The sequence below is a fragment of the Ambystoma mexicanum genome, chromosome 13 (assembly GCF_040938575.1).
Source record: "Ambystoma mexicanum isolate Mex_15411 chromosome 13, UKY_AmexF1_1, whole genome shotgun sequence".
In the NCBI taxonomy this organism is placed as follows: Eukaryota; Metazoa; Chordata; class Amphibia; order Caudata; family Ambystomatidae; genus Ambystoma; species Ambystoma mexicanum.
In genome coordinates, this window is record NC_090938.1 from 725,923,075 (window position 1) to 725,943,145 (window position 20,071).

Consider the following 20,071-nt stretch of genomic DNA (forward strand, 5'->3'; position numbering starts at 1 on the left):
GCTCCTCCCTCTCAGGGCAGGTCCCGCACAGGAAGCAGCCGTGCACGCTTCTCTCACACACAGGACAGATGTGGCAGGGCTAGGAACTGTGCTTGACTTGTGCCAGGGCTGTCAGGCGCTGAGCCGCGGGATTTAATGTGAAATGATGGCCGAGGCGCTGCACTTCTGCCAGTGTTGCTTGCCTGGCTTGTTCTGCTGCTCCCAGAACTGACCCCACCCCTTTGCAGAATCCTTTCGAGGGCTGCACCAGATGACAATGCACTTAAGAGAAAGAGCTGTAAAACGCAGCATTCCACCCACCGTTCCCACATGTCATCCTCCACCGCACAGTGGCTCCCGCTGCCCACCAGTGTCACAGGCACCCGAAACATGTCTCCCAAGAAACATTGCACAGCTGCACAGTGAGAACAGAGTGGACTCGGCCACTGAATCGTCTCCGGACTTTCGAATTCAGTGTTTGTTGCATTCCATAGGCCAAAGGTACTTTTAAATGCACCATGTTATTCACACGCTCACATGCTTAAAACATAGGTTGATCATATTGTGAAATAGTCATATGATCGTGTATTTTTAAAAACCTCTCTCCCGGACCCCTTACCACTGGGACAGTGCATGGCACCTGCCGCCAGTGAAGATGAAAGGAGGACCTGGCACTCATTGTTGCACATGTGAAGCCCTGGGCAGAAGCAGGGCAGTCTAGCAACGAGGGTTATGCAGTCGCTCTATAGCTGATCTTTAGTCAGGCCTTGGACTATGTAATGCTTGCTCACACCCATCTGCTACCTAATCTTGCCGGATGGGTGGGTAGTGTGCTCTGTTCCTAAGGGAGCAAGTCCATCGGACAACTTACTCCACTATTGTAAAGTAGTGCCCTTATGCACCTTTATACCGAGGGCCACTTGAGCTACTGCTTCACTGTGTTCCTTCATGCTCTGGCTAAGCTGTTAATAAGGATCTATAGGGGTCTATTACTGTTTCATTGTGTTCCTTCATGCTCTGGCTAAGCTGTTGCTAAGGGTCTATTGCTGCTTTATTGTGTTCCTTCATGCTCTGGCTAAGCTGTTGCTAAGGTTCTATTCCTGATTCATTGTGTTCCTTCATATGCTGGGTAAGCTGTTACTAAGGGTCGGTTGCTGCTTCACTGTGTTCCTTCATGCTCTGGCTAAGCTGTTAATAAGGATCTATAAGGGTGTATTACTGCTTTATTGTGTTCCTTCATGCTCTAGCTAAGCTGCTGCTAAGGGTCTATCGCTGCTTCATTGTGTTCCTTCATGCGCTGGGTAAGCTGTTGCTAAGGGTCGGTTGCTGCTTCATTGTGTTCCTTCATGCGCTGGGTAAGCTGTTGCAAAGGGTCGGTTGCTGCTTCACTGTGTTCCTTCATGCTCTGGCTAAACTGTTGTTAAGGGTCGGTTGCTGCTTCACTGTGTTCCTTCATGCTATGGCTAAGCTGTTGCAAAGGGTCGGTTGCTGCTTCACTGTGTTCCTTCATGCCCTGGCTAAGCTGTTGCTAAGGGTCTATCGCTGCTTCACTGTGTTCCTTCATGCCCTGGCTAAGCTGTTGCTAAGGGTCTATTATTGCTTTATTGTGTTCCTTCATGCTCTGGCTAAGCTGTTGCTAAGGGTCTATTGCTGCTTCACTGTGTTCCTTCATGCTCTGGCTAAGCTGTTGATAAGGGTCTATAAGGGTCTATTACTGTTTCATTGTGTTCCTTCATGCTCAGGGTAAGCTGTTGCTAAGGTTCTATTACTGCTTCATTGTGTTCCTTCATACGCTGGGTAAGCTGTTGCTAAGGGTCGGTTGCTGCTTCACTGTGTTCCTTCATGCTCTGGCTAAGCTGTTGATAAGGGTCCATAAGGGTCTATTACTGTTTCATTGTGTTCCTTCATGCTCTGGCTAAGCTGCTGCTAAGGGTCTATCGCTGCTTCATTGTGTTCCTTCATGAGCTGGGTAAGCTGTTGCTAAGGGTCGGTTGCTGCTTCATTGTGTTCCTTCATGCGCTGGGTAAGCTGTTGCAAAGGGTCGGTTGCTGCTTCACAGTGTTCCTTCATGCTCTGGCTAAGCTGTTGCAAAGGGTCGGTTTCTGCTTCACTGTGTTCCTTCATGCTCTGGCTAAGCTGTTGCTAAGGGTCAGTTGCTGCTTCGCTGTGTTCCTTCATGCCCTGGCTAAGCTGTTGCTAAGGGTCTATTGCTGCTTCACTGTGTTCCTTCATGCCCTGGCTAAGCTGTTGCTAAGGGTATATTATTGTTTTATTGTGTTCCTTCATGCTGTGGCTAAGCTGTTGCTAAGGGTCTATTGCTGCTTCACTGTGTTCCTTCATTCTCTGGCTAAGCTGTTGATAAGGGTCTATTACTGTTTCATTGTGTTCCTTCATGCTCATGTTAAGCTGTTGCTAAGGTTCTATTACTGCTTCATTGTGTTCCTTCATACTCTGGGTAAGCTGTTGCTAAGGGTCGGTTGCTGCTTCACTGTGTTCCTTCATGCTCTGGCTAAGCTGTTGCTAAGGGTCTATTACTGCTTTATTGTGTTCCTTCATGCTCTGGCTAAGCTGCTGCTAAGGGTCTATTGCTGCTTCATTGTGTTCCTTCATGCGCTGGGTAAGCTGTTGTTAAGGGTCGGTTGCTGCTTCATTGTGTTCCTTCATGCGCTGGGTAAGCTGTTGCAAAGGGTCGATTGCTGCTTCACTGTGTTCCTTCATGCTCTGGCTAAGCTGTTGCAAAGGGTCGGTTGCTGCTTCACTATGTTCCTTCATGCCCTGGCTAAGCTGTTGCTAAGGGTCTATTATTGATTTATTGTGTTCCTTCATGCTCTGGCTAAGCTGTTGCTAAGATTCTACTTAACCAGGTGTACTTGGGCAGAGCAGAGAAAAGCCTTCCTTGCTCACAGCCGGGGTTTCAGACTGGGCTTCCTCTGATCGCTAATTCTGCTGTCCATGTTGAAGACGGGGACTGGGGCAAAAGGTGCCATTCTGCTTTTTGTACTATGAGCTTATATACCCGGTGTTGCCCGGGATTTCATTTTCTCATGGGTACTATATATTAGAAATACCTTATTTTTACACTTTTTGGAAAGGCTCCATGAGAAAGGTGAAAAGAAAAACTCACTTAATTTTTCGATTACTTAATGTTTAAAAAATGTTTCCTTAGAAAAGACTACACAACACATTTGTTTGTTTTTCTTAAAAACTCATCCTGAAACGTATAACTGCACGTGAGAACAACATGGCGGTTCCTGAGCAGCATGATGGGTAACATGATGGCGACGGTGCCAACAACTATGGACCTAAAGTTTAATATTGCTAAAATGCATGTTCATTGTAAGGCTTGTTCATAAACAACATTTTTTGTTTTTCCAGTAGGAGTAAAGATATCGGACTGATTCGGGGGAACGCACTCTAGAACCCGCAACATACAGCTCTGCCTGCGGGAGAAACATGGAGATGCCAAGTTGATGCCAGTGCACTTGATTGACTGGCCCTGTGCCTTGTTGATAATGATACTGAATGCCAGCCCGACCGGGAACTGTAGGCGCTTGAAACTGAGCTGCATGTCTGTCGGAATGAGTGGAATGCAGGGGATGAATACATCTTCTCCTTTTCCCTTCCTGATGAACACTGTCGCGTCAATTGCGTTGGGCAGCAATTTATGTAACGCACAGCCTTGTGCCATTACACAACCAAGGTGGGTCAGGGTTGTGAAGAATCATGACGGGTGAGCCAACTTTCAGTCGAAGGTGACGTGGTGGCATTCCCGGGGGTGCAGTGAGTTGAGAAATTCTTTTGGATACTTTACGGCTTTGTCGTATCCACCACTGTATCGATTGAGTTGTACTCAGTAACTGTGCCCAGAAGCATATCCTGAATCTGATAATTTAATTGGCAGAATAGTTTTTAGCAGTAAGGCTGGCTCGTTCACACAGACACTTGTGAATTCGCTCATTTTCAAGTCTGTTTAACTGGGCAAAAACAGCTTGCTCTTTTGTACAATTTCAAATGTTTTCTGCACATCACGAAGAACAGTCTGCAAGTCTGCGTGTGCAGTGCATTAAATATTTAAACTAGGTCAGTAAAAGCCAGGTAAGGTTTTTTGGCTCACATTTGTTAGTATTCTGGTACTTGTATGCTTCCCTTGATGAAACTCGAATCATTCTGCTTTTGAATAACATGTCTCATAATGTTTTAAATGTCTTTATGTCATTTTAGTTAATCAAAGTCAAACTTTCACATATAAGTGCACTCTTGCTGTAAGAAAAGAACTGGGGAAACAATGCGGTCAAGTGCAGTAATTGACAACTAAAATCCCAACTTCGCCTCTTAACCAGAGTGTGAGATCTTGGGCAACTCAATTAATCTCACAGTTCCCAACCTGGCAAAATTGCCTGTCCCTAAATATTTCAAAATGTTCAGCCCTTAGGAGAGATTTTGTTCTCATGGCATGCTCTTGAAAAAAGCCTCCCTCGTGGTTTAACTGGCAATAGTATTGCTTAATATATAATACTAGTGCCAATCGATATACTGCACACCACAAAGTCATTTGTTTATTTGCTCACTAATGGCAACACCACTTGGAAACCATGGACCTCTTCTACTCCAATTATGTGTTCAAATAAGCGCCCATTCCTGATAGCTTTTAATCTGTGTCCTCTATCCATGGGACGGTATGTGTACTCAGCTGTGTATTGTAGCCAAGCATGAGCACTTTTATATTCTGTGAGGCTGCCAAAATGAGTACTGTGTCTAAGTTGGGGTTTGTTTCCCTTTTTCATACAGCTACTGATCTGTGCCCTGCATTTATGCTACACCCCTGCAAGTGTCTTTTACACACACACGCACACACACGCACGCACGCTGCCTCGGTCACTGCCATCTTCCTTTACACACACAGTGCCTATCACTGACTCATCTGTGCTCAGGAACTTCAGAAGGCGCATTGGCACTCGAATTTTCCGTCATGGGAGACCAGCCGCTAAGTGATTTCCCCCAGATCCCTATTTACCAGGGGTGGGCTGGGAACCAAAAGAGGCTGTGGAGGTCATTTTCAAAGTGGCCCCTTGTTACACTTTCTCAGCAGGCCCAACTCTTTTCCTAGGATGTATACAATTTGGCGTGACACAATTGTTCGCGGCCGAATTGACCGTGGTCAATTTGGCCGGAAAGACAATATTACCGGACCAAATCGAGCCAAATTTAAAACCCCACTGCCCCAAAACACCCCCACCCACCCCCTGCTTACCTTTTTGGCGTCCGCTTTGTTTCTGACCCTGCGGTGTCAGATCTGTCCCTCCTATGTGGGTCTGATCCGACGCTACAGGGTCTGCTTTTCTTTTTTTTTTTTTTTCGTCCCCCACCTCCAAACCTCCGAAAGTGGGGGACACCCCGCTAACTCCGAAAGCCATCACTACGAAACATGGTGAGCAGGGGACATCCCAGCTCCTAATGTTTGGGAGTGATTACCCAAACTGATCGTTTACAACGATCGAATAGTACTGGCTGAATTCGTCCAGATTTACCATACAATCGTTTGTAAACGATTAATTTGGGTAATACCCTTTTCCTATGGGGAAAATGTGGAAATAACATAGGTTCAGTGGTGGAGGTGGATCCCACAAGGGCCGGAGTAGGGGTGGAGTTCCGAGGGGGGGGGATGTTCTGAGGAGGAGGAGCTAGCAGTTGGACTCTGCTCAAAGGAAATGTTCAAAATAATAGTTTAAAAATAATGCAATTTCTTTCATGTGGCTTCTTTCCAAAGTCCACACTGTACATCAGTTCCACTTTAACTCACTCCCCTGGCAGTGGCGCACCCAAAGTAATGTTGGTAATGCAGTGCTTTTGAGTACATTAAGGGATCCATAAACCGCTCTACAGTGGAAGGCTACCAGGGTAGCTCCACAGGTTGGCAGACTGTTGCTGGGATATTATATATTCAAAACTTCCTAATCGCGTGACTTTTTACAATTCCTTATAAAAAAAACCAAGTGCTATAAAATTATAAAATGTGCTTGGCCAGGGGATGGGTTGGGCTGGTCGATGGGATGTGGGTGCTTATTTTTAGGATGGCATTGGAGAGTATTTCTGCCCCTGTAGTGAAAATCAAAGGTTGGCAGCCATGAACCCACATTTTAATTTCCTAATAACTGTCAGCACAACAGAAGCATTTATTTGTGATTAACCATATTGACAAGCATATAACATCTTTATAAATATAACCTGCGATACAACACAAAGCAAGGGGCACACAAATAACAGGGAATTGGTGTGGTAGCCTGACAAAAAAACATTTTGAAGAAAACTAGTGAACTAGTGAATGCAAGCAGCATTTTTGAGTTTGGAAATTACTGTTTTCTATGAAAGTGTAAAATGCACATTTGGAAAACATTAGCGTGCCCAGCCTGTAGAATGCCTGCTTTCAACCGTGTTGGCCCCTGCCCCAGTGATATTCATGGCCCATTGATTCCGGCCCCAGTGATATTCATGGTACATTGATTCCCGCCCCAGTGATATTCATGGCACCCTTGATTCCGGCCCTAGTGATATTCATGACTCATTGATTCCGGCCCCAGTGATATTCATGACCCATTGATTTCGGCCCCAGTGATATTCATGGCCCATTCATTCCCGCCCCAGTGATATTCATGGCCCATTGATTCCCACCCAGTAATATTCATGGCCCATTGATTCCCGCCCCAGTGATATTCATGGCCCATTGATTCCTGCCCCAGTGATATTCATGGCCCATTGATTCCCACCACAGTGATATTCATGGCCCATTGATTCCCACCCCAGTGATATTCATGGCCCATTGATTCCTGCCCCAGTGATATTCATGGCCCATTGATTCCCTCCCCAGTGATATTCATGGCCCATTGATTCCAGTCCCAGTGATATTCATGGCCCATTGATTCCCGTCCCGGTGATATTCACAGCCCATTGATTCCCACACCAGTGATATTCATGGCCATCATGGCCCATTAATTCCCGCCCCATTGATATTCATGGCCCATTGATTTCTGCCATAGTAACATTCATGGCCCATTCATTCCCGCCCCAGTGATATTCATGGCCCATTGATTCCTGCCCCAGTGATATTCATGGCCCAGTGATTCCTGCCCTAGTGATATTCATGGTCATCATGGCCCATTGATTTCCGCCCCAGAGATATTCATGGCCCATTGACTCCCTCCATAGTAATATTCATGGCCCATTGATTCCCGCCCCAGTGATATTCATGGCACATTGATTCCCGCCCCAGTGATATTCATGGCCCATTGATTCCCACCCTGGTGATATTCATGGCCCATTGATTCCCACCCCAGTGATATTCATGGCCCATTGATTCCCGCCCAGTGATATTCATGGCCCATTGATTCCTGCCCCAGTGATATTCATGGCCCATTGATTCCCACCCCAGTGATATTCATGGCCCATTGATTCCCACCCCAGTGATATTCATTGCCATCATGGCCCATTGATTCCGGCTAAACAAAACAAAAGGACTGTTTGTGGGATTTCCAACTGTGTGTTGCCCAAAATCGTAGTCACACAAAAAAACACAGTTTTATCGAATGGGAATAGGTTTCAAAGGGCCAGTTTCTCTGACTGGACTTTCCAATTCGTCTCTGGTGCACTGTGCTGTGCTAAAAAAACACATGCTAGACCTCCTCGGTCTTTGCATGCGTCTGTTGCCTTACAGATTAAAGTTATTGTTTACTTTAATGGGTTTTCTCTGTATTGGCAGGTGCAGGTTTTTCTGAAAACAAGGAAGAAAAATTCTTCGGCAGGTTCCTCTCTTGAGGTTTTCTCCTGAAAGGTGGACCCCTAGGTACTTGGTGTGGGGGTCCTTTTTCGAAACGAGATGGACCTGTACGGATAGAGATTTGGCCTAGGTCTGGAACCTGCACCTGCCAACACAGAGAAAATCCATTGATTCCCGCCCCATGGATATTCATGGCCCATTGATTCCCATGGTGTCCCTTTCAGGACAGAAGAAAGAAAATGGGCTGAGCAAATAGAACCAGGAAACAAAGGTGCGATTGACGGCTGGGCAAAGGAGGACAGCGCAGATAACCTTCCCTCAGTGAAGCTGGGGGCTCTATACACGCCTGGTCAGGGCTGAGGCAGGATAGGTCCCGATATCCGGTCCAGATATCCCGATATCTGATGCCGGATCTCGCACCCAGCAAGGGTCGCCCCATTGACCAGCGCTGCATAGGTTACTGCACAAAAGAGGCCCAGGGTTCCCTATAGTCCAGTCCACCCCTGCCCAGGGTGCAGAGACCTACCAGGAAATCTGCAGAGTTCCCTATAGTCCAGTCCACCCCTGCCCAGAGTGCAGAGTCCTGCCAGGAAATCTCCAGAGTTCCCTATAGGCCAGTCCAGCCATCCCCAAGGTGTAGAGGCCTACCGGGAAATCTCAAGAGTTCCCTTTAGGCCAGTCCACCCCTGCCCAGGGTGCAGAGGCCTGCCAGAAAATCTCCAGAGTTCCCTATAGGCCAGTCCACCCTTGTTATTTACTCGTCAAAAGTTCAGTTCCTGTTTTTACCTTACACTTAGCAATGCGTTTGCGGGTCTGACTCATCTAACTTCAAATTCAAATGTGCTATTTGCGCGTGACAAGTGCTTCCAAGATTATTCCATGTCCTGTAACCCACAAATCGAAAAAGCAAACGCTTTTGGGAATGTTAACACGTGGATGCACGTTCACACCATGCCACAATGAAAACCCCTCGCTGGCGCCGCAGCCACAGTCTTGTGCCAAAACCAATATGAATACACCCAGTTCTGCTGAACAAGGCACGTGTTGTATGTTGTGTTGTGACGCTTCTATACAGCACCAATCACCACTGTAGCGGTTTTACGGCTCCAGTGGCTTGTCCGAGATAATATCATATTGTGCTCCCCCCCTTTGTGCCCCCCTCACCCGTCTTGGGGTAACCAGAGTGCACTCTGAGGAGGCAGAAGAAAGAAAAACGGGGCACAAAATGGGGGTAGTCAAAGTCAGGAATAGGATCTGGACGCACAGGCTGAAAATATGCAATGGGATTGTGGGAGAGGGATCTGACTGTACGTAGGTATGTGTGTGTGTTATGGTTACGTTATGGTATGTGGATTTATACTGTGCACTGCTACCACCCAGGGGCAGTCTCCAGGCGCTCGCGCGGGTCTGCAAGAAGAGAGAGATGGGTGTGTTAGTGGGGATAGGGTGACAGGATAGGTTCAGAACCAGGAGGAATTGTCGGTTGTGTGTGTTGTCTTGCGTGTGTGTGGGTTATGTGGCCCCGCTTGTTGTAGCCATAAGGTAAGACCCCACGCCTCAGATGTGTACTAGGGTTTATGTTGTGTGTGTGGGTCGTACGCGGTTAATGTGAAGTGCAATCGTGCGCACTGGTTTGATTCTATCTGTAAGGGGGTCCAGTGTCGTAGTAGTATATTAGGTGTTTGACAGAGCGGTGTTGGAGTGCGTTTTGTGCGGTGTGGTTGGTTTTGTAGGATTATGTGGACTGGTATGTTTTGTGCGGTGTGGTTGGATTTATAGGATTATGTGGACTGGTATGTTTTGTGCGGTGTGGTTGGATTTATGGATTACGTGCACTGGTATGTTTTGTGCGGTGTGGTTGGATTTATAGGATTATGTGCACTGGTATGTTTTGTGCAGTTTGGTTGGATTTATGGATTATGTGCACTGGTATATTTTGTGCGGTGTGGTTGGATTTATAGGATTATGTGCACTGGAATGTTTTGTGCGATGTGGTTGGATTTATAGGATTATGTGCACTGGTATGTTTTGTGCGGTGTGGTTGGATTTATGGATTATGTGGACCCGTATGTTTTGTGCGGTGTGGTTGGATTTATGGATTATGTGGACTGGTATGTTTTGTGCGGTGTGGTTGGATTTATGGATCATGTGGACTGGTATGTTTTGTGCGGTGTGGTTGGATTTATAGGATTATGTGCACTGGTATGTTTTGTGCGGTGTGGTTGGATTTATAGGATTATGTGCACTGGAATGTTTTGTGCGGTGTGGTTGGATTTATGGATTACGTGCACTGGTATGTTTTGTGCGGTGTGGTTGGATTTATAGGATTATGTGCACTGGAATGTTTTGTGCAGTTTGGTTGGATTTATGGATTATGTGCACTGGTATATTTTGTGCGGTGTGGTTGGATTTATAGGATTATGTGCACTGGAATGTTTTGTGCGATGTGGTTGGATTTATAGGATTATGTGCACTGGTATGTTTTGTGCGGTGTGGTTGGATTTATGGATTATGTGGACCCGTATGTTTTGTGCGGTGTGGTTGGATTTATGGATTATGTGGACTGGTATGTTTTGTGCGGTGTGGTTGGATTTATGGATCATGTGGACTGGTATGTTTTGTGCGGTGTGGTTGGATTTATAGGATTATGTGCACTGGTATGTTTTGTGCGGTGTGGTTGGATTTATAGGATTATGTGCACTGGAATGTTTTGTGCGGTGTGGTTGGATTTATGGATTACGTGCACTGGTATGTTTTGTGCGGTGTGGTTGGATTTATGGATTACGTGCACTGGTATGTCTTGTGCGGTGTGGTTGGATTTATGGATTATGTGGACTGGTATGTTTTGTGCAGTGTGGTTGGATTTATAGGATTATGTGCACTGGAATGTTTTGTGCGGTGTGGTTGGATTTATAGGATTATGTGCACTGGAATGTTTTGTGCGGTGTGGTTGGATTTATGGATTACGTGCACTGGTATGTCTTGTGTGGTGTGGTTGGATTTATGGATTACGTGCACTGGTATGTCTTGTGCGGTGTGGTTGGATTTATAGGATTATGTGGACTGGTATGTTTTGTGCGGTGTGGTTGGATTCATGGATTATGTGCACTGGTATGTTTTGTGCGGTGTGGTTGGATTTATAGGATTATGTGCACTGGAATGTTTTGTGCGATGTGGTTGGATTTATGGATTACGTGCACTGGTATGTCTTGTGTGGTGTGGTTGGATTTGTGGATTACGTGCACTGGTATGTCTTGTGCGGTGTGGTTGGATTTATGGATTACGTGCACTGGTATGTCTTGTGCGATGTGGTTGGATTTATGGATTACGTGCACTGGTATGTCTTGTGCGATGTGGTTGGATTTATGGATTACATGCACTGGTATGTCTTGTGCGATGTGGTTGGATTTATGGATTACGTGCACTGGTATGTTCCATCTAAGGTCATGTCCAGAGTCCAGTAATTTATTTATTTATTTATTTTTGTATTATTTATTTTGGTTGGTTAAAGTAATTTAACCTTTCAAAACAAAAACTTTTCTAGAAAATTGGTTCATTAAAATACATAGTTTCCATTCTCAATCATCATGATGTACATTCACATCACAAATTTCCATAATACTTAAGTGCACATCACATCAATTTCAATTATTTACAACTAAAAGAAAAAAAAGGGAAGAAAGAAATCTGAGATATGCTCATCAATAGTTACATTCACAATAGTAATAATTAATCAGTTCATAATTCAAAAGCCACACACCGTAAAATTCAGTTTTAGCCGAGTTCGCATTATTATAATACGATGTTTCAGCATTAAGGACTAATTATAGATTCAGCTGGGAGCAGTATTGATTTTAAAAACTGCATAGTAGCTATTCTTATTGAGATTTTAGGTGTGGCAAACAATTCATACCATAACTCATCGGCAGAACGAGATATATAATGTGATTGAGTAAGTTTACAGATAATCATTTCTCTTTGTGTTTTTAGACCAACACATACAATCAGCAAGTGTTTAAGAGTCTCTTCCATCTCAACAAGTTTACAAAATCGCCAATGTGCAACTTCTGCTTTAATTAGACCTCTTCTGAACAGTATTTGATTTGTTGGCCACAAATTTAACCGAAACCTTAAGATCTGATTTCTCAGTATGGCTGATGGGCATTTTAATAGATAGTTAGCCGCCTGTCGGAATTTCTTATGAGCGAATAGTGCTCTATCAAAATCTTTTAATGCTAAACATTTTTGTTGTGTACATTGCCAGTCAAATATATACAATTTCAATTTTGCCCTGTTTGGAGTATGCAATAACAATTCCAGTGATATATTTGCTTCACTCAAATTATCGAACACAGTAGTTCTCCAATTTCTTGGAAATGGATGTTGGGAACGTAACAAATAGTCTGCCAGTACTGCTAGCACACTGTTTGCAGTTAGTCCTAGAAGACATTTTCGCAAAAGATTGCATCTTTTCCAGGCTGCTTGAATATGCATCGAAAGAGTGCCCAATTCAAACCGCAGAAGAGCATTTGGTGTCGAGCTCGGTAGATTAAGGTTTTTTTTCCAAAATTGAGCTTCGATTCTGTCCCAATATTCTCGTTTTTGGGGTGTCCAAGTTTCAGCCCCATAAGTCATAATGGGAATTACCTTTTGTAGGTAAAATGTAAGAACATGAGAACAAGAGAATTTACCAAATTTAGCTAAAAGTATTTTGGCCTGCGAGATTAAAGATAATAGTTTCCTACTCAAACTGCTTTGTTCTGGTTTATTTGCAGTGGAGTTGCTAAACATTACACCAAGATATTTATATTCATCAACTATCGTTAATTTTTGTTTATGCAGAACCCAATCATTGTGTTTCCGAAGTTTCAGATGATTATTTCTTAGTTCCATAACTTGGGTTTTTTCCAAATTAAGTGTAAGATTATTCTTGACAACAAAGCATTCTAGCTGATTAAGAAATAACTGAAGTCCACTCGGTGTTTGTGAAATAAGGACCAAGTCATCCGCATAAAGAAGCCATGCGATGGATTGCTTGCCGAGTTTAGGTGCATCATTAATTACCTTAAAAAAATCTAGGCATAGGTCAAAGATGAACATATTAAACAGGGTTGAAGCAAGAATGCAGCCTTGCTTTAGGCCGCGTTTAGTATGAATGGTTTCAGATAGCAACCCGTCTAAGTTCAATTTGACTTGCATTGTAGTATTAGAGTGTAATAGTTTTATTAACGAAATGAGTGATGTCGGGCAACTAAAATTCGACATTTTATTAAATAATAATTGTCGATCAACAGAATCAAAGGCGACTCGAAAATCGACAAATGCCAAGTAGAGAGATTGTTGTTTCATTGCATATGCTGCTTTAATAGCATTGAGTGTAGTTATATTGATAGCAGTACCTAACCCCGCTACGAAGCCCGTCTGAAAAGGGTCACGTCTGTTTTCATTATGGAACCAAATATTAAGGTCTCTCACAATAATTCTGGAGAAGATTTTCCCAGGTGCGTCTAGCAATGCTATTGGGCGATAGCTTGCTGGGCTTGTGCGATCCCCCTTTTTGTAAATGGGGACTATCACATCTTTGCACCAAGATGGAGGAATGCTTTGTTTCACCTGAATAGAAAGAAAAACAGCGTTTAAAACTTTAGCCCATAGAGTCGGATTCTGTTTTAGAGTGTAATTCGACAGACTGTCAGGGCCCGGAGCTCTAGATGAACTTGCCTTATTAATATAAAACAGTATATCGTCCAGATCAAACTTTAAGGAGAATGAGAAACCATCAAATCTCGGTAGCTCTTGTTCGCTGTTATTTGGTGGTAAGTCATACATGTTCGTGAAATATTCAACCCAGCATTTCTCCGATACACCATTAGTTTGAGATGATAATTGTGAACATGTTGTGCCAGAGTTACTTAATTTCCAGATCTGAGAAGTATTTTTTATCTGAGCTACTCGAAGCCACTGTTCACCATCTTTTTGATACATGCTTGCTTTATGCGCTCTTATCCAATTTTTATAGTCAGTTTTTATTCTACGTAGAGCTGAGTCGCGATATTTCAGCCGTAAAAGCAAGGATTGTCTTTTTTGTTTACGAAATAATGATTTTCTGTCTCTAATTGACTGATCAAATGCATGGGTAGGACGAATATTATTATTCGTTTTATGAGCAATTGTGCTAGAAGAGGCAAAGAGGTGCATTTTATCATGATATTCTAATGGAATGAATGCTTTCTCTGAAAGAAGGTGATAATCATTAATCAAATCTTCGCCCAGCGCTTCTAAGTCAGGATTCGTCCAATATAGCCTATTCAGCTGTGTATTGATATTCAAATTTTTTAGTTGCTGTTGACAGACCTGCAAATTACTGTGAGTATGGATAGAGAATTCAATCGTCAACATCAGATGATCGCTATCCAAGGAGGGTAAAACAAGAAACTTGGATATCTGACTGAATAGTACTCTGTCTACATAAACATAGTCAATAATTGCTTTGTGTTGTCCACTTGACCAAGTGTAAGAAGGTGGAATATCAGTTTTAAATGCACCATTCAACATTAACAAATCCCAAGTTTCTACAAAAGAAAGCCACTGAGAGGCCCGTTCCGAATTCCCTTTTTTAGATGTCATAAGGAGATGAATATTCAAATCTCCAGCCAGAATAATATGCATGATGTTAGGAGTAGCAGCAATGCTTTCCGTGATGGCATTGAGATCCTTTAGAAAAATAGAGGTTAGAATAGCTACAGGATTCCAATATAAATTAATGATTGCGATTTTTATGTTCTGAATTAAAATTACAGACCATTGCATGTAGGAATTCGGAGAGGAGCAATCAGCTACATTGGTTATAGTTGAAATATCAGAAATTATTGTTAGACCAGACATTGGTCTACCTTTCTGGCCTTTAATCGCAGGGACCAGATGAATATGATTGTCCCATGATGGAGAAATCGTTAACCAGGTCTCTTGTAGAAGCACTATATCAAAATTTGTTAATATGCATTTTTTAGTTATTCAATAAGTGCTTGTGCCCTCTGGTGTTCCAACTCAAAATTCTGATTTTGTGTGTAAGAGGGCATGACTCATCAAATACTAGTTATGCATTTTTGCAACAACAGCAGCTATTGGATTGGATTACAGAAGATGTGCTTTCTTTTGGCAGAATTGCAGGAGTTGGTCCCACAGCTCCTATTCTTTCTGTAGATTGCATGTCCTCAGTTGGATGATTTTCACCATTAGTAGGGATTCATTTGAATCCTAATTCAAAAAGCGCCAATCTCGCAGACCATATGATGTTAAAAATGGCCCGAGATCTAATCCACAAACATGAGACAGTTAAATCATTTTCATCAGGAAATTCAATCCTATCAATGTCTCCTGAGGCAAGACTCTCCAACATTGGAATATCAGAGAATATTTCCATGATACTCCCTCTATTCATAGTGTATTTCGGGAAGGAACCACCTCGACAACTAAGAAATATTGAATGTAAATGAGGGAATTTTTTATTTCCACTACCCAAAGTCATTAGGACCGTTTTCTTTGTGCGTGGGGCTTCTTGTATAGAGTTTGTTTTCTCAATAGCTGCTGGGAGCTGAAATAAAACATTCTAACATTAGCTTTCTGATCTGCAGTTAATGAGGGATCAGAATTATAACCACAGGTAGACATTTTCATGGCAGATTTAAGTGTCTTTTGTTCTATGGTTAGGGCCACTAAGCAATCCCTAATCGAGGATAAGAAATCAGTTTGCACATTTGCCTGTAATGCCGGTACTATTGGAATATCAGAAGGATTCTTTGTACCTATACCAACTTCACCATCGCAACGTGGCAAGGCAGGTGGGTAACCAACAATTTCAGAGCTCTGCGTTAGACTTTTATTCAGGACAGGATTGGGTTTCATCAACGGATGTGACAAAACCGGATTTGGTCGATATTGACACATATAATCATCCACAGCTTTCCTAAGTTCCGCACAAGTGAGTAAAGATCCTTGGCGATCAGAGTTATTTTCTATGTCAGGCTTATTTGGTTCTATTAGATGCTCCTCAGCAGGTAAGTCTGCACACTCATTATCACATCCTTCCACCGCCTTTACCAATTCGTCTAATGGTGAATGATTTAGATCTGCCTGAGAGTCCCTCATCTTGTCATTGATAGATCTTTTTTTCTCCTCTACCAAATTAGTGTATTTTTTAGTTATAGCATTAGAGGCCAATCTTAATCCACTCGCTGGTTTAGAGAGTGACTTAATAAACTGTTTGGTCTGACCATTTGATGATACCTTTTTAGATTTTTGATTTTTTGTTTTCTTCACATTTATAATAGGTTCAGATTTTTGTTTCTTAGAATTTCTGTAAAAAATCATATAAGCTTCTTTATGTACTTGTGCGCTTTCAACAATAGGAAGTATCTTATCAGAAGATGGTATGCATGATTCGTCAATAGATGTTGCTATGGGAAGTACTTTAGCAGAGAGCGTCAAAGGTAATTCATCGATGGATTTCGTAAGCAGCGAGGGCACTACAGCCGGAACCTTCGGTGGAATCTCTCGAATAATGCCCTCTACAAATGGGACAGCAGTTTTTAAAGTTGGTACAAGTTTATCGGTTAAGCATCGACTGCATTGAGAACCGTATTGATCCGTGACCATTTTGAGTGTAGATATAAGCTCAGGTATTTGATTAAATGCTAACAAAGCAGCTTTTTCATCAAACATCTGCCTCTGGGCCAAAGAGTCAGCAATTGATTTTTGCCAAATAGCATTGTTTTTAAAATTGTCCAAAATCGAGTTTACTTTGGTATCAAGAACTTCAAATAGTTTTGCAAGAGATGTTATGGCAATATTCATAATTTCTAACGTTATTATTGGAGATTTTTTCAAGAGCGACTCTCTGGTCATAGCAGAATTAGCTCGATCCGACCTTTTTGGGGTCGGAGGTATAAATGAGATAGAAGTTTCAATTTCAGAAGTACTTTGATTCCGAAATAAGGCAGGAGATTTGGAAAGATCATGACTATCTTCCTTGGCCGAGAAGCATGAGTGTGATGAATAAAGATCAATTACAGCATCATCCACATCATTGATGATACTTTTTGATTTATTCAGTGTATTTGGAACATTGCCTGTACGGGCATTTTGCAGTATCATGGTATCTGATAAGGAAATATTGCATGGTTGCTCACAACCTTTATTACTGACATTAGAGTCTAATGCTGTGGGGGAGCTCATTAGAGGTTGTTTATCAGCTAAGCATTCTTGATTAACAAGTAGTGGTTGAGCCTCTACGATTGAGACGCTTAAGTTGGCTAATTCAGGCATTTTCGCCATCAAACGACTCACATGCAATGCTCTGAATCCAAAGTCTCGAATATCACCAGCCTGAGTATTAGAGCGGGTACGTTTCCTCCCAGCTCGTTTATCCGGTTGAGGTCTTTTTGTAGTAGGGCGAGCTGATTTCGGAGTTAGGAGAGGGTTAATTTTATGTGATGAGTCACATAACGCACATAATCGTGATGGACATGGCATGCCCGTGCGTAGGTTATAGATCTTTCCCCTTTTATCAGTCATGATCAATAAAATATGTTAAGAACTATATAAATATAAATTATAATATAAGCGTTTGTGCTATTGTTCGTGTGCTGTTCAGTAATTCAAGCAGAATAACGGTTTACAACATTACCATGTTTCAACTTAATAATTAGAAAAAAAAAGAACAAAAATATTTAACGCATTACAACACATTAAAATAAAAGATAAAAAACGTGCAGAAAATAACATAACAGAAAAAATTCTGCAATTTAATTAAAAAAATGTAATAACCCTCCCCATGCGCCCCAACGCCGCGGTGAAGTGGCAAAGCGGGACTTTCAGGGGCTTTCACGGGTGCGCGCGCAGAGTTAAATAGGCATGCCCACTAAAGTTGGTTGTAATGCCTAAACAAAAGGAAGCAAAGATGTAAGTATCTTTTTACATCAATATCAACAGTCTCTATGCTCCTTATAGTCTTTGTTCACCTTATGGAGGCTGTAGTTAAGAAAAGGCGAGTAAATCCAATAAGTCCAACAAGGTCCAAAGAGCGTACCGCGGCAAAGCAGGACTTTCAGGGGCTTCCACGGGTGCGAGTCCAGTAATGGTAAACATTGAATCAGGTGGAAAGCTGCTCTAGAAAGAGGAAAAATGATAGCGCACGCGGTGGCAAGTGCTCTCCCGCTGCGGCGCTCTCTAGTACCATGCAAGGAGTGCTAGAAATAGTGGAAACCTGGTTCTGCCACGGCCAGTACTTATTTCTCCACAATAAGCCCCCAAACTTCCAGCATTGCGAGCAGACCCTGAATCGGCGAAGCCCCTCGTGCACCCATTACACTGTGTACTAACCAGCACTGGTCCATGGGCCGGTTCTTGCCGAGGTCCGAGTCCTGGCATCAGATGTCTGGCCAGATCTCGGACCCGGCCTGCCTCAGCCCAGACAAGGCTTTACCGAACCCCCAGCATGGCCAAGGGAAGCTGAGGGCTGGGTGACCTACACTGCTCTGTGCTGCCGCACGTTTGCGGGAACTATTTGCCTAGCCTGTTTCTTTCTTCTGGCCTGAAAGCGACACCACAGGCATTAATGGGCCATGACTATGACTGGGGTGGGGCCATCGCTGTTAAAAGCATGCATGGTACTATGGTGGGAATTTGACGCTATACAAGTATATTAACAGGCCATATGCTACCCACAGGGCAGAGGACCCAAGCAGACATTACAGTACAGGTATCAATGCAGTAGGGGCTTTGTAAAAGGCCCCCACCGCACGTGGCCCCCGGCTGAGTCCCAGGTGCACGCAGGTGATCTGCCATCTGGCCCTCTGCCAGCAAGTATGCTCGCTGCCTTATTTAGCCCCCACACTTATGGGTAGCATTTGTATTGCCCTCAAGTCTGTCATGTGCTGTCTCCAGTTCATGCTGGCTACATGTATGAGTGTATGGGAGAGAGGAGGGGGTGCACCTCCCACCCCACCCCCGCACAGGTTGTATTTTAGGAACGGAATCTTACTGCGTGTAGTGGCAGAACCTGCGAGCCGGGGGTTGCATTTGGGCAAGTGCCTGTAGGAGTTCAGTCCTGCTTCTGAGCGCTAGCGGCTCTCCTACCTGGCTGGCTCCCGAGCTCTCTGCTCTGGGCGCTCTGGGGGTCTGGGCTCCGGGGCTCCGGCGGTCACTCGCCACTGGCTCGAGGCAGCGGGGGCCACTTTGCAGAGCTGCTGCCCCTGTCTGCACTGGGCTCGGCAGATCACTGTGCAGGGCTGCACCTGCTGCAGGACGCGCCCGAGTGCTTGTAGCGGGGGCGGCGCGGGCTGGGGGGCATGGCAGTTTCAGGTCCACCCGAGTGGGGGCTGCACTCTGCAGGAGGCGGGTGCTTTTCTCGTGGTTGGTGGCTCTGGTTTGCTCAGCCTGTTGCACGGATCGCGCAGAGGGGGGAAATACACATCACAGCTTTGTGTAGGGAGGGGGCCTCCCCCCACACCTTTGCAGGCGCTCCCCAAGCAGGGACGTCATTTAGGGGTCACCAGAGGTCGCAACTGCAACCTCTGTGGTCTCCCTTGAGACCTCTGTGGTCTTCCTTGCGACCTCTAAAAAAAAAAAGCTAATTAAAAAAAGCTTTTTTTTTTTTTTTTTGGTAATGCCAGCTCCTGGGCTCCTGGCCAGCACCACATGGCTCTTTACTTCTGGAGTTGCTGGCTTTCTTGTTCGGCCCCTTAAAAAAAAATAAGAAAAATAAGAACACGAATGCAACAAGTCTAACTAACACTTTCAGCAGTGACCCTAAATAAGAAAGAATAGGAAACCAAATAATGTTTCCTTCTGGAATTCTAGAACATAATTGGCAGACTCATTAAAGGTTTATTTCAGACACACTTCAGGGGGTGAGTCACTGATTTAGTCTGTTCTTAAACGCCTCAACTCAACCTTTCGTCCTTCTGAGGTCGATAAGTGAGTACCAACACAGGTTGGGTGATAGTGGGTGTATATTTTTTCTATATAAAGCGCTTAAGCGTAAGTGCTATATATTAACACATCATTATCATTTGGTCATGGACGTCTGCTTGCATTCACAGTAATTTGGTAATATGGACCTATACAGACTGATCTTAATGATACATATGGCGATCCATTTTTGTATGAAATGTACATCACATTATAATGATATCGTAACCATATTTTTTGTAGTGTACAATGCTATGTGATTTCACTTCCTGTTTTGTCAACCAGTGAAAGGTTGTGTTCCATTGCTTCCCTGGGGGCGCGGTCAAATGACATCACTTCCTGTGATGTCAT

At 43.7% G+C, this 20,071-nt stretch overlaps 1 protein-coding gene across 1 annotated transcript in view; it reads right to left on the minus strand.

The window, feature by feature from the left end:
* Positions 1–19,059, minus strand: part of LOC138521814 (nuclear factor 7, brain-like) — a 230,766-nt gene extending 211,707 nt beyond the window's left edge. The window contains exon 1 of the mRNA XM_069634931.1: positions 18,887–19,059. The gene's annotated coding sequence lies outside the window, so the exon portion shown is untranslated. The remainder of the gene's footprint in view (positions 1–18,886) is intronic.
* Between the last annotated feature and the right edge of the window lie 1,012 nt (positions 19,060–20,071).